We start from the raw sequence: 12607 nt of genomic DNA, 5'->3' as shown, positions 1-12607 counted from the left end.
TAGAGCGAACAGATCACTGCCGATTACTGTCTGGAAATGGTTATGTTCGGCTAGTTGCAGATCATTTGTAGTCGTTAAAAGACTTCATGAGTAGTAGGGAGATGGCGGTATGAGTACCACTTCTGTTTTCAAATTGATATGAAAATTAATTATATTGATCAATTAATAGCACCACCTTCACCTTCCAAATGACGACATGTGTTTTCCTCAGCCTGCACGTGGGTCCTCACCCCCTCCCCTCCCCTCCCTACCCCTCCACCTCCACCTCCTCCACCTACTTATCGGCGGGAATTTCGAATTTTGGCAGGAATTACGAATTTTGGCGGGAATTTCTTGGTTGTTCTGGCGTTCCAACCCACCCGCACCCGGAAAATGGTGGCACCCTTTCTGGGTCACAAAACCTGGTGCTGCTGGATAGAAAGCTCTAGTGTACCGCCCAACACATGGAAACTGTCCACATGCAGGAGAGGAAGTTAGGATAATGTATTTTATTTAGTTTGGTTGGGAAACTGAGGTAAATCGGTCCAAATTACGTAATTAATCATAACGATCGATCCTAATTACACAACTATATTCATAGCGCTACACAAGGAGTACCTAAAATCCCAATACAGCTCAAAAACTGACGATGCCGTACAACTGGTGTTACCCTGTTGGGAAAAAATTTCACAATACCCCTTGAAACTAGTTGCAAACGCACTGAAACTCTATCCTTCACCTACAGGCTGGCGGGAAATAAAGATGGAGTGGATGGCGCTATCTTTATTTTTGGCGGAAACTGTGTTAAACTGTCTAAATGCTGGCACTGGGCAGAGAGGAGTTTAATAAGTGTATTGTCTGGCGTGGTGAACGCCTACGCCTCCCCCTGCACTGCTCGACAATCACCCTGCAGCCCAGATAATCTAAGCCAATACACGTTATCACAGCTGATGGAAATCGCTGCAGGGGACTTCCGACGACTTATTGAGTCCATGCCACGACATGATATTTGGAGGTCCGACATGATATTAGGAGGTATCACGTAACTTCTGTCACTTCATTGTAAGTCTATCAATAATTTTTAGGCAAATGTACTTTTTTACATTTCCTGGGCCGGAGGAGTTGTTGGCTAAATTGGCTGGCGTCTTTTGTTTCACAAAGATAGATCTCACTCACACCTACTTAAAATTGCCTATAGATAATCAGACGAAACCGTTTCATCTTGGGCAACTCGTCTATGTTTTTACAAATCTGATAATTATTTACATGATTGGTTAGTTATTGGGGCCACATAGGAACAGCACCTGCGGAAACTACAGATGGTGGTAGAGCATCTCCAAGTCCATGGCCTGTGTTGTAGCCACGACAAATATAGATTTTTGAGCCGAGTGTCAAGTATTTGGGATAAATATTGAGCAGATGTGGGCTCACATGCACACACGTCATGCGGACACAATATCTTACTTACCAATTCCTAAGAATCGCAAAGAACTACTGCCATTCTGCTGCAAAGTAGACTCTTACAGAAAGTTCATTCCTAACGAGGCCTACATTTCCCATCTGTTTAGTCAATTGCATAAAAGGTGTTAACATATGTGTGGTCAGGGGCGTTCATGAAACTGAAAAATTTATGGAGGTTGGCTCCTTGTTTAGCAACATTGCATTTAACACTTGCCACTGAAGCATTGGAATGTGGTGTTGGTGCCACACTGTCTCAAAAGCATGACGACTGCACTGAACAGCCCAGTGCATATGCATCTAAAACAAATTGAGAAGGGGCTACTATAAATGACATGCGGTAGTTTCAATTGTACCTATATGGTGCTAAGTTTCACTTCATGACAGATCACCGATTTTCCTGTTCAGCCCTCATTCGAAACTTCCCGATAAAACAGCGCAGCGGCTGCATCTGTGGGCGTTGTTCCAAAGTAACTATACATATGAGATCCATTATCGGTCCACCTTGCAGCTCTCCAACGTTGGCACAATTCTGAGGTTGCCGTGGGGCCAGATGACAAGTATGATAGGTATGAGGCACTGTGTTTTGCTTAGACTCAAATCAGCGACACACACTTGACGAATTTCCAATTACGGCAGTGGAAGTAGCAGCAGATTCAGCCCGTGATCTGCTCTTCCATAGCATTTTGTCTGCTGTATGGTGAGTTTTGACGCAAAATTTGCCTAAGGACACCGACTGGTATGGTACACCTATTTTTCCTTACAGCACATTTCCTTAACGTCGATAAGGAGGTCATTTTGTTGGCTATGGACAATGCTGAATGGCAGGTGGTTGTTCCTTCTATGCCATCACCCCCCCCCCCCTCCTCCATAATGAGGCTCCTCCACACGGCACACTGAGGAATGTGCACAATTAAGGCAATATTGTGGCGTCAAGCATAAGATTTCAACCCTGGTCCACGCCCTGACCACTGTGGGCAGAAAATGCATGTAGGTTTAGCTGGTCCTGTCCAGGGAACAATGTGGTTGCTAGTTGTTGATCCCACTCTAACTTTCTTTACGGAATACAAGCATAATTCTAATAGACTTGAGAGCCGCATTACTACACATACAGAATCATGTCGTCACTAACACCAACAATTACCTCGTGTACCTGATCACTGACTTCATTGCAGGACAACAAAGTCGTAAGAAGAAAATCACCAGGCTGTGGGTAAAGAGGCCCAGTGGTATCAAAATACCCATTTATGAACGTGGTACTTTCTGGATGTGTAACACAGATAGTTTCTAGTCACCATGTTCTTCCTCCACTTTAACCACGGACAGTTCCGTCGACACCTCTATTGGCAATAATGATAGACTCACTCCAATGTGACTGTGGCAGGGTGGAGAACATCTGCCGTATTACTACTTTGATCCCCATGTATGCGGTCGTACTTTCAGCCAGATACCTAGATGGAACCAAGGACTTGTCGTCAGCAATAGGGGAAGGCAGATTAGGCTCTGCTCTTGGCTTGACCAAGAGCAGATGCTCCAGCAGCAGAACCTGTTCTGTCCGCAATATGATGTACAGCCGCCCCCCATTTCCCCTCAAACACCGACTGGGTGCGCCATCCACAGCCATACAGGGACAAGCCAGCCTACCAGCCAGCTTCTTACCACTACAGCCTCCACACTTGTGTCAGGTGCGGACAAGAAGACAATGACAAGCGATGGGAGGCGATGGATATCTGACGCCTTCCTCCTTCTATGCTACTGTCGGCTCCTATCCCCCCCCCCCCCCACTGGCGGTCCCCACCCCTCACTAACGACGAATGTTGAGCACTACCGGCTTGTCGTGCCCACGGTAACCGAACCGTTGGTCTCTCCGGGAGTGGATCTCTCCCTTACGATAGCTATGTCAGTCTCTTGTAGGCAAAGCCACATGCTATCTCGTGTGGTATACAACTTACTTATTTTACATTATGCCCAAAGCTAGTAATGTTTCACTGCATTATAGGAGCCATTGTATTGAGGAGAATCTTATATGCCTTTAAGGTGCTGCTGTAATGATGAGCTTACGATGGCGGGGATTTGTGATATGGGATGTATTGATTTCTTTTCACATTAGACTCTATACACACTGGAAACGTGATATCCTCTGACGTGTCTGTTAGCATCCAGACAGTATGGTCTTCTGATTCAGGCCTTGGTTTTCTTGTTCTTAGGCTTTTTTCTCTTATGTATTTCGGACTTCCAGTATTTCCACATCTATCTGTGCAGAAGATCTGGAGGTCCTTGGCTTAATACCATGCTGAGCGTTTTATAATGGCCTGGTACGCACAATCGACGTTACTTCAAACATTTGTTTATGGTAGTACTCGCAAGTTCATGCATTGGTGCCCACTTCCTCCGATTTTAGTTGTGCCCAGAAATTCCTTGTCTCCCTTAATCTCTTAGCCACAGCAGTGACTTAAGTCAGGAACATAGGAGATATACTACACTGACAGAATTCCTTTATTCGGTATATGAGACGCGCTTTGTGTTCACAATTTCTTAGATTAACATCTAAGAGGAAGAATGCTGAATACTCACGATTCCAGACTGAATGATTCCCGTACCGGGTTTCGGATAACAATGGTGACGAACAGGGTTTTGTAACTCATGCATCGCTTTGTCTCATTTGCCACACGTTACCTGACAATTTCACTTACATTGTTTTTCCAATAGTGTCAACATTTGAAATACGTCATTGGGTTTGTGACATAGAGTTTCACCTTAAGAAGGATAAAACGGATGTTTTATTCTGGTAACAGTGGGATGACGAAGAGGAAAATAGTTGCGAGTGATCCCCAAAGGTGGCCATTCGTCCGCTTTCATATGTTTTTCTGCATCGCACCGATAGTCCACCGTTTGACTAAGTGAAGTGTCACAGAACGTATTATACAGTAGTTGTTTTCAGAAGAATAGCCGATAAAATCACGTTCCAAACTCGCAGATTTAGGTTCTCCGTAGGTTACCTAACTAGTAGAAACAGTATCGCTGCAGTAACATGGTTATTGAAAGACTAAGTGCAGTAATTAGACTGATCGGTATTGAGTATAGTGAATCATTGCGTCAACAAGTCAGTTTATTGGTGACGGTAATTCAGTGAACTTACAGTTGTAACCACAGTCTGGTGTTTTTCAGCTAATTTATTAATTTATATAATTTATGGCGTGATGTTATCCATTTTATTACCTCAATATAACAAATTGCGTTGATCACCATTCAACAGTTTAGTGATTAATTTATTGGACAGTAAACTTTTTAATTTAGAACGGTATCTACGTTGAATCTAGCAGATATGGGAGTTCTGATTAGTCGTTAGTAACTATTTTGTCTGGCTCTAGACTGACATTGAGAGACGGAGACAATGTTCTACTGTTCTCTTTTGCAAATAAAATTGCGACTGCATCGCAGTGTGCGCGTGTCTGTGTGTGCGCCGGGGGAAAAGGGGGGAGGGGAGTTTGGGGAACGAGGGGGAGTTAATTAAATGCTAACACAAGTGAATTGGTAGCTGTAAATTAGTGCCTTTACATTATATATCTTGGTTCATGTATATCTATGTAGGTGGCTCTATGAATCGCTACACAGATACAATATAAATAAGAAAAACCATGCGAGGATTTAATGGAAGTATAAACTGACGTCGTAATTTAAATTGTAGACTGCCCGATGAGACACATGTTTAGGTGTACAGGCTATAAAAACTGGTATTCCATACTCCGATTCTTGAACTTGTACGAAGGCATTATGAAAACAACAGTAACTAGGATGGATCAATAGGTCGATCTACACAATCAACTCAGATGTTAAGCTTGAGAGACTTCACCAGTGCATCACACCTCTTCAAGTAGTGCTCAATAAATAAAAGCTGAAAAAAGGAAAACACTTTTTAAAACACAGAACAAAAAGCTGAATATGCTGGTTTACTGATTTATGGAGAGTACCATTTAGAATTAGATTTGGAAAATTCGAAACTCATAAATTCGAGAAAGAATAGCAAAATTATAAAATACATAGAGAAATCACATCAACATGGTGGATGGAGAAACATACAATAAGTGCACTAAAACACTATGCAGTCATAAGCATGGTGAGACCTTGATAAGTCTAAGTCCAAATGTCTTGTAATCTCGGCGCACAGACATCAAAGTCCGTAATGCGTGGCTCAAGAAGTCTCAAGTGAAGTGCGTGTAAATGTAGGTGGGACGAGAGCTACAATGCAGCGTAATCTCTCTGGGAGTTGTGGCGAGCAGGGAGGCGTGGTAGATAAGACTGTGCTCGTCGCTATGGCGTCGGGCGTGAGGGAGAGGGAATGTAAGTCCTTCTCTAACGATGGAACAGTGCACACAGGCATCGTGAGAGACAGGGTATGGGGTATCAGGTACTGGGAGCGACGTTGAATAGCCAAGAACAGTTTTTAGCATAGTCCAAACGGCGATATGATGTGTACGACTGTGAATGTAATACTCTAAAACGTATAAGTTTTCAGACTGGTTACATGGAAAATAGCAACACTTGGTTAGAAGTAGTCATGGTACAGAGTGTTGAAGTTGAGTCCAAATTCCAATATCATACACGTTATTTTCTTAAACTCTAATTTGCATGTTCCATTACCATACGACTGCTCGATACATACATTTACATCAGAAGATCTTGTTTTATCTCAGGTAACAGTCCCTGAAAAGATGAGTATGCAGCAAGAGGATGCTGCTACGTTAATGAAACCCAGCTAAAACTTAACAGTTAGGATATCTTAGAAGACTAGTCATATTATTCCTTTACAGCATAGAGCACGTTTGAGTTCAGTGTCGCATCGTATGTGAAACACTGTAGGTAGTTAAATACTCCGTGTTCTGTATATATGGTGATCGACTTTCCAAAAACTGCAACAGACAAGTAATAATAGATAAAATAAAATGTTTATGAATCCTAAAAAGGCGACAAGCTGTAAGTTCATATAAACATAATCAACAATGTTACACAGGAATTAGCTTAATTTTTCAAGGAACTTCTCGACGGAATAGGAATGACCCATGAGGAAACTTTTCAGTTTTGATTTGAAAGAGCGTGAATTACTGCTAAGATTTTTGAAGTGTTGAGCTAGCTTACTGAAATGGATGCAGCAGAATACTAAACGCCTTTCTGCACAAGGGCAAGACTCAAACTTGGTGTGAAGCATAGTATGTAATTTTATTGCTGAAAAATATCCAAATTTAGCAATGTACAGTGAATTCACCCATTATTACGTTCGATAAAAGAATTTTGCTGTTATGCATTACTTTGCACAAATTTGCGTGGGTCTGTAACGCATCTTTCTAACGCAATTAACAAGCAAATTGAAAATCAAAAAAATTAAAATGTAATTTCCCACATTTTTGTTTCAGTAGATGGAGTATCTAGAATTTTTTCATCAAGTTGTAACGTTATAGTCAACTCCTATAGCAGACAGGTGGCAGTATAAACTCAGACAATAGAAACATATGCCGTATGTCCTACCTTTGCATCTGCACAGTGAGTGTACTAATGCGTGCACTTACCACTTAGCGCGGAAATGGACAAAGCCTATGAACCGTCTTCTCAAGCCCAGGGTGTCGAACAGACATTCTAAATAAATATGACCCTGGCACTGTAAGGCAGCTAATATAAGGTGCGGATCGTAACAGAAATCATTAGAAATGCTGCTGTCAAGTAGCTAGAACGCATGAATAAATAAAAGTGAAAGTTTGAGGTCTATTCTGGATAGACAAAACTGCTATTCCTTTTTTTTTCTACATATAATTTATCAACTGTTGCTTTCAGGGGTCAGGTGATAAACAACAATCATGTTCAATTACATTTGATACTCAGTCACAAAGTATTTAATTCTTGGACATATTGAAATGGCGATTATTAAAATCGTTATCTCTACACATGCAAATTTTCTATCACAGGAAAAAAATGAATATCAAAAAGCCTGGTAATTACTGTGGTGTCACCGCCAGACACCACACTTGCTAGGTTGTAGCCTTTAAATCGGCCGCGGTCCGTCAGTATACGTCGGACCCGCGTGTCGCCACTATCAGTGATTGCAGACCGAGCGCCGCCACACGGCAGGTCTAGAGAGACTTCCTAGCACTCGCCCAGTTGTACAGCCGACTTTGGTAGCGATGGTTCACTGACAAATTACGCTCTCATTTGCCGAGACGATAGTTAGCATAGCCTTCATCTACGTCATTTGCTACGACCTAGCAAGGCACCATTACCAGTCACTCTTGATGCTGTAAAACATGTACCGTCAAGAGCGATGTTCACCAATTATGGATTAAAGACAAGTATTCCATAAGCTACGTACGTTTTTTTACTAGTCTCATTTCCGTGTCCTGTTCCAGACCTCACGCCAGCCTGCGTGAGCTTAAACGCGTGCCTTTCGACTTCCGCCTAGTGGGTTGGCTGTCTTGCCAATCCACAACAATTATCAAGAATGATTGCCTATCGAAGCTACGGCGTATCAACGATACATATCGAACGTGTGATCCTAAAGCGATCATGCAACTCTGGTGGCGGCCATTATGAGTATGTTTACGGTGGTCACTATAGCAATGACAAAAGAAGAACATTACAAAAATACTTGTAGTTACAAAGGAGACTACTTACCTTAAACTCGTCGTCGGTGTTGTTGTCATGTGAAAGCCGCGTGATGTGTACGCTACAGGAACAATTCCCTTTTTGCCATAGCCTGGGTAAGCTCAACCAATATCACGCAACAATATGAATAGATGCACTAAAGTGACCTTGTCTCTGGACAATACTCTGACAACAAAACGCTTCCGGGACTCTCGTTCTATTCCACCGAATACCCAAATATGACCGATTTAGCTCTTTGAAGGTCATCCTCTCCGGTTCTTCCATCTTGCAATGTGAGATTCGTCCACTTCAACAACTTGCCTCAGTCCACCAATCGGTACACTGTCGTTCGTCACTACCACATAACACACTTCTTGACAAAACCCGAAATAGTCGCACACAGTATTAGCAGGTAAGTCAGTTTCTGATGCTGTTGCTTGCAAGGTGTAGTCTCGAATGCAGCAAGATAGAAGAATTACGCTGGTCTGGATAGATAATTTGGAAGAGTCGAACCATTTATTCTTCCTGATACTCGTTCATTATACGCACTGTCTGCAATGAAATTGTAACGGTATTTCAGCATCGAAACTCTTCTTACGAAGTTTTACCCACTTCGCACCACCACAGTCTACATAGTCCCTTCTTTCCTCGTCCGGTAGTACTCCATATTTGCGACAAAAAGTCAAACAATTTTGTATGCTGGATAAGCATGGAATTAGATTTTTCCATGTGAGAGAATCCGCCGAAGAAACGTCCGGAACACGAGACATCCCACTCACTACCTACATAAATCGTCTGTGTCCCCTACCAACTCACAATTAATTCGCGAAGGTATGTAATTTAGAGCTACGAGGGGAACGACGGGAAACAGATAAATATGACGATTACAAATGATTGATCATAACGCCCGCCACCAGCGTCGCATGATCGATTTAGGATCGCATGTTCGATAGGGTATCGTTTGAACCTCGCGACTTCGAATGGCAATCATTCTTGGAAATTACCAAAATCCTCATCAGCTCATTTAAATACGTTGTCCTAGCTGGTCAATGCACTGAGTTATTCAAGATTAAATTTACTTTTTGAACCAATGACAAAAGTCTCATGCACTGAATGTGAGGATAGGTTAGTATCCTAGCTTTTGATATAATGGTCAAAGTCTACGCAAGTTGGAGTGAGCAATTTCTTGATTCAAGATTTACTGTGGCCTAATGCGCGATGGTACTTTACCATGCAGCATCTGCAATGGCGTTGTCTCCGTGCTGGATCTGAAACGCTAATTCGCTACTCTGGCCTTGACTGAATTCACTCAGTCGCAACTTTCCTGCGTTCCGTAGAATGTTAATCTTTCGCTAGTCGAAATAATGGCTATTGCACACTTGCTATGGGTTGGAGCGACGTGCACAATTTCTTTGCCCACAAAAATTCCCGCAGGAATATTTAACTACCGTTTTGCTATCTGTCGCCACAATACGTGAAGCTTATCGTCCTCACGTCACAGAGAGCAAACTCTCAACACATTCGCTTATTTCCACACACTTGTGCGGTCCACTGCGAGAAGAGAGAGAGAGAGAGCCTTAAGTTTATGTCTCAAAATGCTTTTATGTAATAGGGATCTCCATACCACGTCGCGTCTGCGTCGCCAAGTATGGTTGCAGACAATCACAGTCTCGCTAGATGTGAATAAATATTTTTAATTTTCTTTCTCGGTTGAGGCCTATCCCTGTTAATGACGTGCAGCCACTTACCGTCGGTACCGGCCTTATTTTCGCTAAAAGGAATAATGTATTGTTCTGGCCTTATCCCTTTCTGCGCTGAATCTTGCCGTTCTCTTGCTAATGGGAGTTTTACGATATCATTAGCCACTTGCCTGGTTCGTCTCCAAATTGCGTTTTGCTTTAGCTTGTTTGTTTCATGCCACTGTCCATATATTGGTACAGATTGTTTTGTTAGTTTTCAGGTACATGAGATTAACTTCAATTGCCTTTTGTTGATACAATGCAATTATTATTTTCTGAGGATCTCATACTGTATCGTACTGTCGCTATGGATAACGTACATGTAAGGTCCGTTGAATCCGGACGCCTTACACATCGGTACAAACTGTCTTTCACAGAAACTAAAGTATATTACTAGGACCACCCTTTTTCTTCACATTCGTTTTACTGTAATTTGCACTTATTCCTTAAGAAATTCCGGCCAGCCGGAGTGGCAGAGCGGTTCTAGGCGCTACAGTCCTGCTTCGGGCATGGATGTGTGTGATGTCCTTAGGTTAGTTAGGTTTAAGTAGTTCTAAGTTCTAGGGGACTGATGACCTCAGAGCCATTTGAACCATTTGAACCTTACGAAATTCCAAAATGGTGGTGCATTCACCCATTCACAAATTTTCGGATCGTAATACTATGAAAACAGGCAATTGGCTGCATACAAACACAGAATTTACCTCAGCATATTCTTTTAAAATAACATTTATGCTAAAATGAATGATGTAGTAACCCAGTGTAAATAGAGTAAACAAAGAGGATACTGCGCTTGATCAATACCTGTTGATTCCAGCCGGCTGCTGTGGCCGAGCAGTTCTAGGCGCTTCAGTCTGGAACCACGCAGGTGCTACGGACGCAGGTTCGAATCCTGTCTTGGGCATCGATGTGTTTGATGTCCATAGGTCAGTTAGGTTTAAGTAGTTCTAAGTCTATGGGACTGATGACCTCAGATGTTGAGTCCCATAGTGCTTAGAGCCATTAGAACCATTTTATTTTGTTGAATCCAGACTCGTACTTTAGACACAGATAATTGCATTTACAGCTCTAAACTTTTCCTTTTGTCTATATTTGGCAGGGTACTGGTAACAGGCAAAAGGTGATTTTGTATGGTACTGATCTGACATCCACGACGATCGTTTCGGGGGTGTGCTTTCTCAGCCAAATATTTGATGAAAATTATATATAATCCAGACTATATTAAAACATTGGTGGAAAACATTTCCATCAGCGCAGTGATTCTGGTAACCAGAAGGAAGATGTCACACCACATTTATCGACCATCAGAGTGTACACATTTTGTAAGGATTATAACTCAAACAGTTTCTTAATTTTGAAAGGGAAGGACCTTTACAGTGTTGGTAGTATTTTGTTGATGTGATACCGATATCGAGGTTTTCGACCACTTTATCACTATCCCAGGAAAGTAAGCAATGATCCATCATGTGCTTCTGCACTCTCATAACTTTCATGACCATAATACAGCGGTGTGCAAACTATAAATATGAAAGAAACCTTCAAATGACGTGTCACTGTCTAGTGAGACAGCTCTACAGAACTAGGACCACGCAAAGAAAGAACCGCTTCATTGTAGCACAGAAGACAACTGAAAGAAATGCGCAATGAGACGAACAGAAATGAAACTTTTATTCAAAGTCAGTAATTACTCTGAAGTCAACGCGATTTATGATGGTCCCCTCGACATAACAAAATGCAGAACATGGTTGTTCATAGTGTGACCACTCCTGACGGCAATGACAGATCTGCAGCGTGCTCCAATGTTGGCCACAAGGCCGGTAAGGAGTTTTTGTGCTACGGCGTCCTGTTTCTCACCCGTGCGGCTGACTACTGCTGGATGATCACTTGCGCAGTCCGCCGCTCGTGGTCTTGCGGTAGCGTTCTCGCTTCCCGCGCACGGGGTCCCGTGTTCGATTCACGGCGGGATCAGGGATTTTCTCTGCCTCGAGTTGACTGGGTGTTGTGTGCCTTTCATCATCATTTCATCCTCATTCACTCGCAAGTCGCCGTAGTGGCGTTAAAGAACTTGTGGAGCGGCGACCGAATCGTCCCGCGAGAGGGTCTCCCGGCCACCCATACCATATGCTCATTATTATTATCTGTGGCGCTTATGGACGGGCTGCCATAAGCCTCTTCAACGGTTCCTACTCGTGCTCGATCGGGTTTAAATCTGAGACGGACAGGCTAGTAAGTGCACCTGCGTTTTTAGATGCCGTTGCGCATCGACGTCCACAAAATGAAGTCAGAGCTGAATGCGTCGCTGAGAGGAGGCACATGGGGAAGGAGAAGTGTCACAATAACGTTGACCCGCGAGTGCATCGTATTGAAAAATTAGAAGGCAACATTATGAGGGTGGTTTGAAAAGTTCTCGGAACGTAATAGAAAAAAAGTACTTACATAACTGAAACTTTTTTTACTTTTCTATGTAGTCTCCTTGTAGATTAATGCACTTGGTTCAAAATGGCTCTGAGCACTATGGGACTTAACTTCGGAGGTCATCAGTCCCCTAGAACTTAGAACTACTTACACCTAACTAACCTAAGGACATCACACACATCCATGCCCGAGGCAGGATTCGAACCTGCCACCGTAGCGGTTACGCGGTTCCAGACTGTAGCGCCTAGAACCGCTCGGCCACTACGGGCGGCTAATGCACTTGGTCCAACGATGTTCCAGTGCCTTGATCCCTTCTCGAAAATGAGTTTCTTCCAGGCCTGCAAAATAGTTGTCAGCTCCTGCTATCAATTCTTCGTTTGAAGTGA

Source organism: Schistocerca nitens, chromosome 3, assembly GCF_023898315.1.
Source record: "Schistocerca nitens isolate TAMUIC-IGC-003100 chromosome 3, iqSchNite1.1, whole genome shotgun sequence".
Lineage (NCBI taxonomy): Eukaryota > Metazoa > Arthropoda > Insecta > Orthoptera > Acrididae > Schistocerca > Schistocerca nitens.
This window is presented reverse-complemented; position numbering follows the sequence as displayed.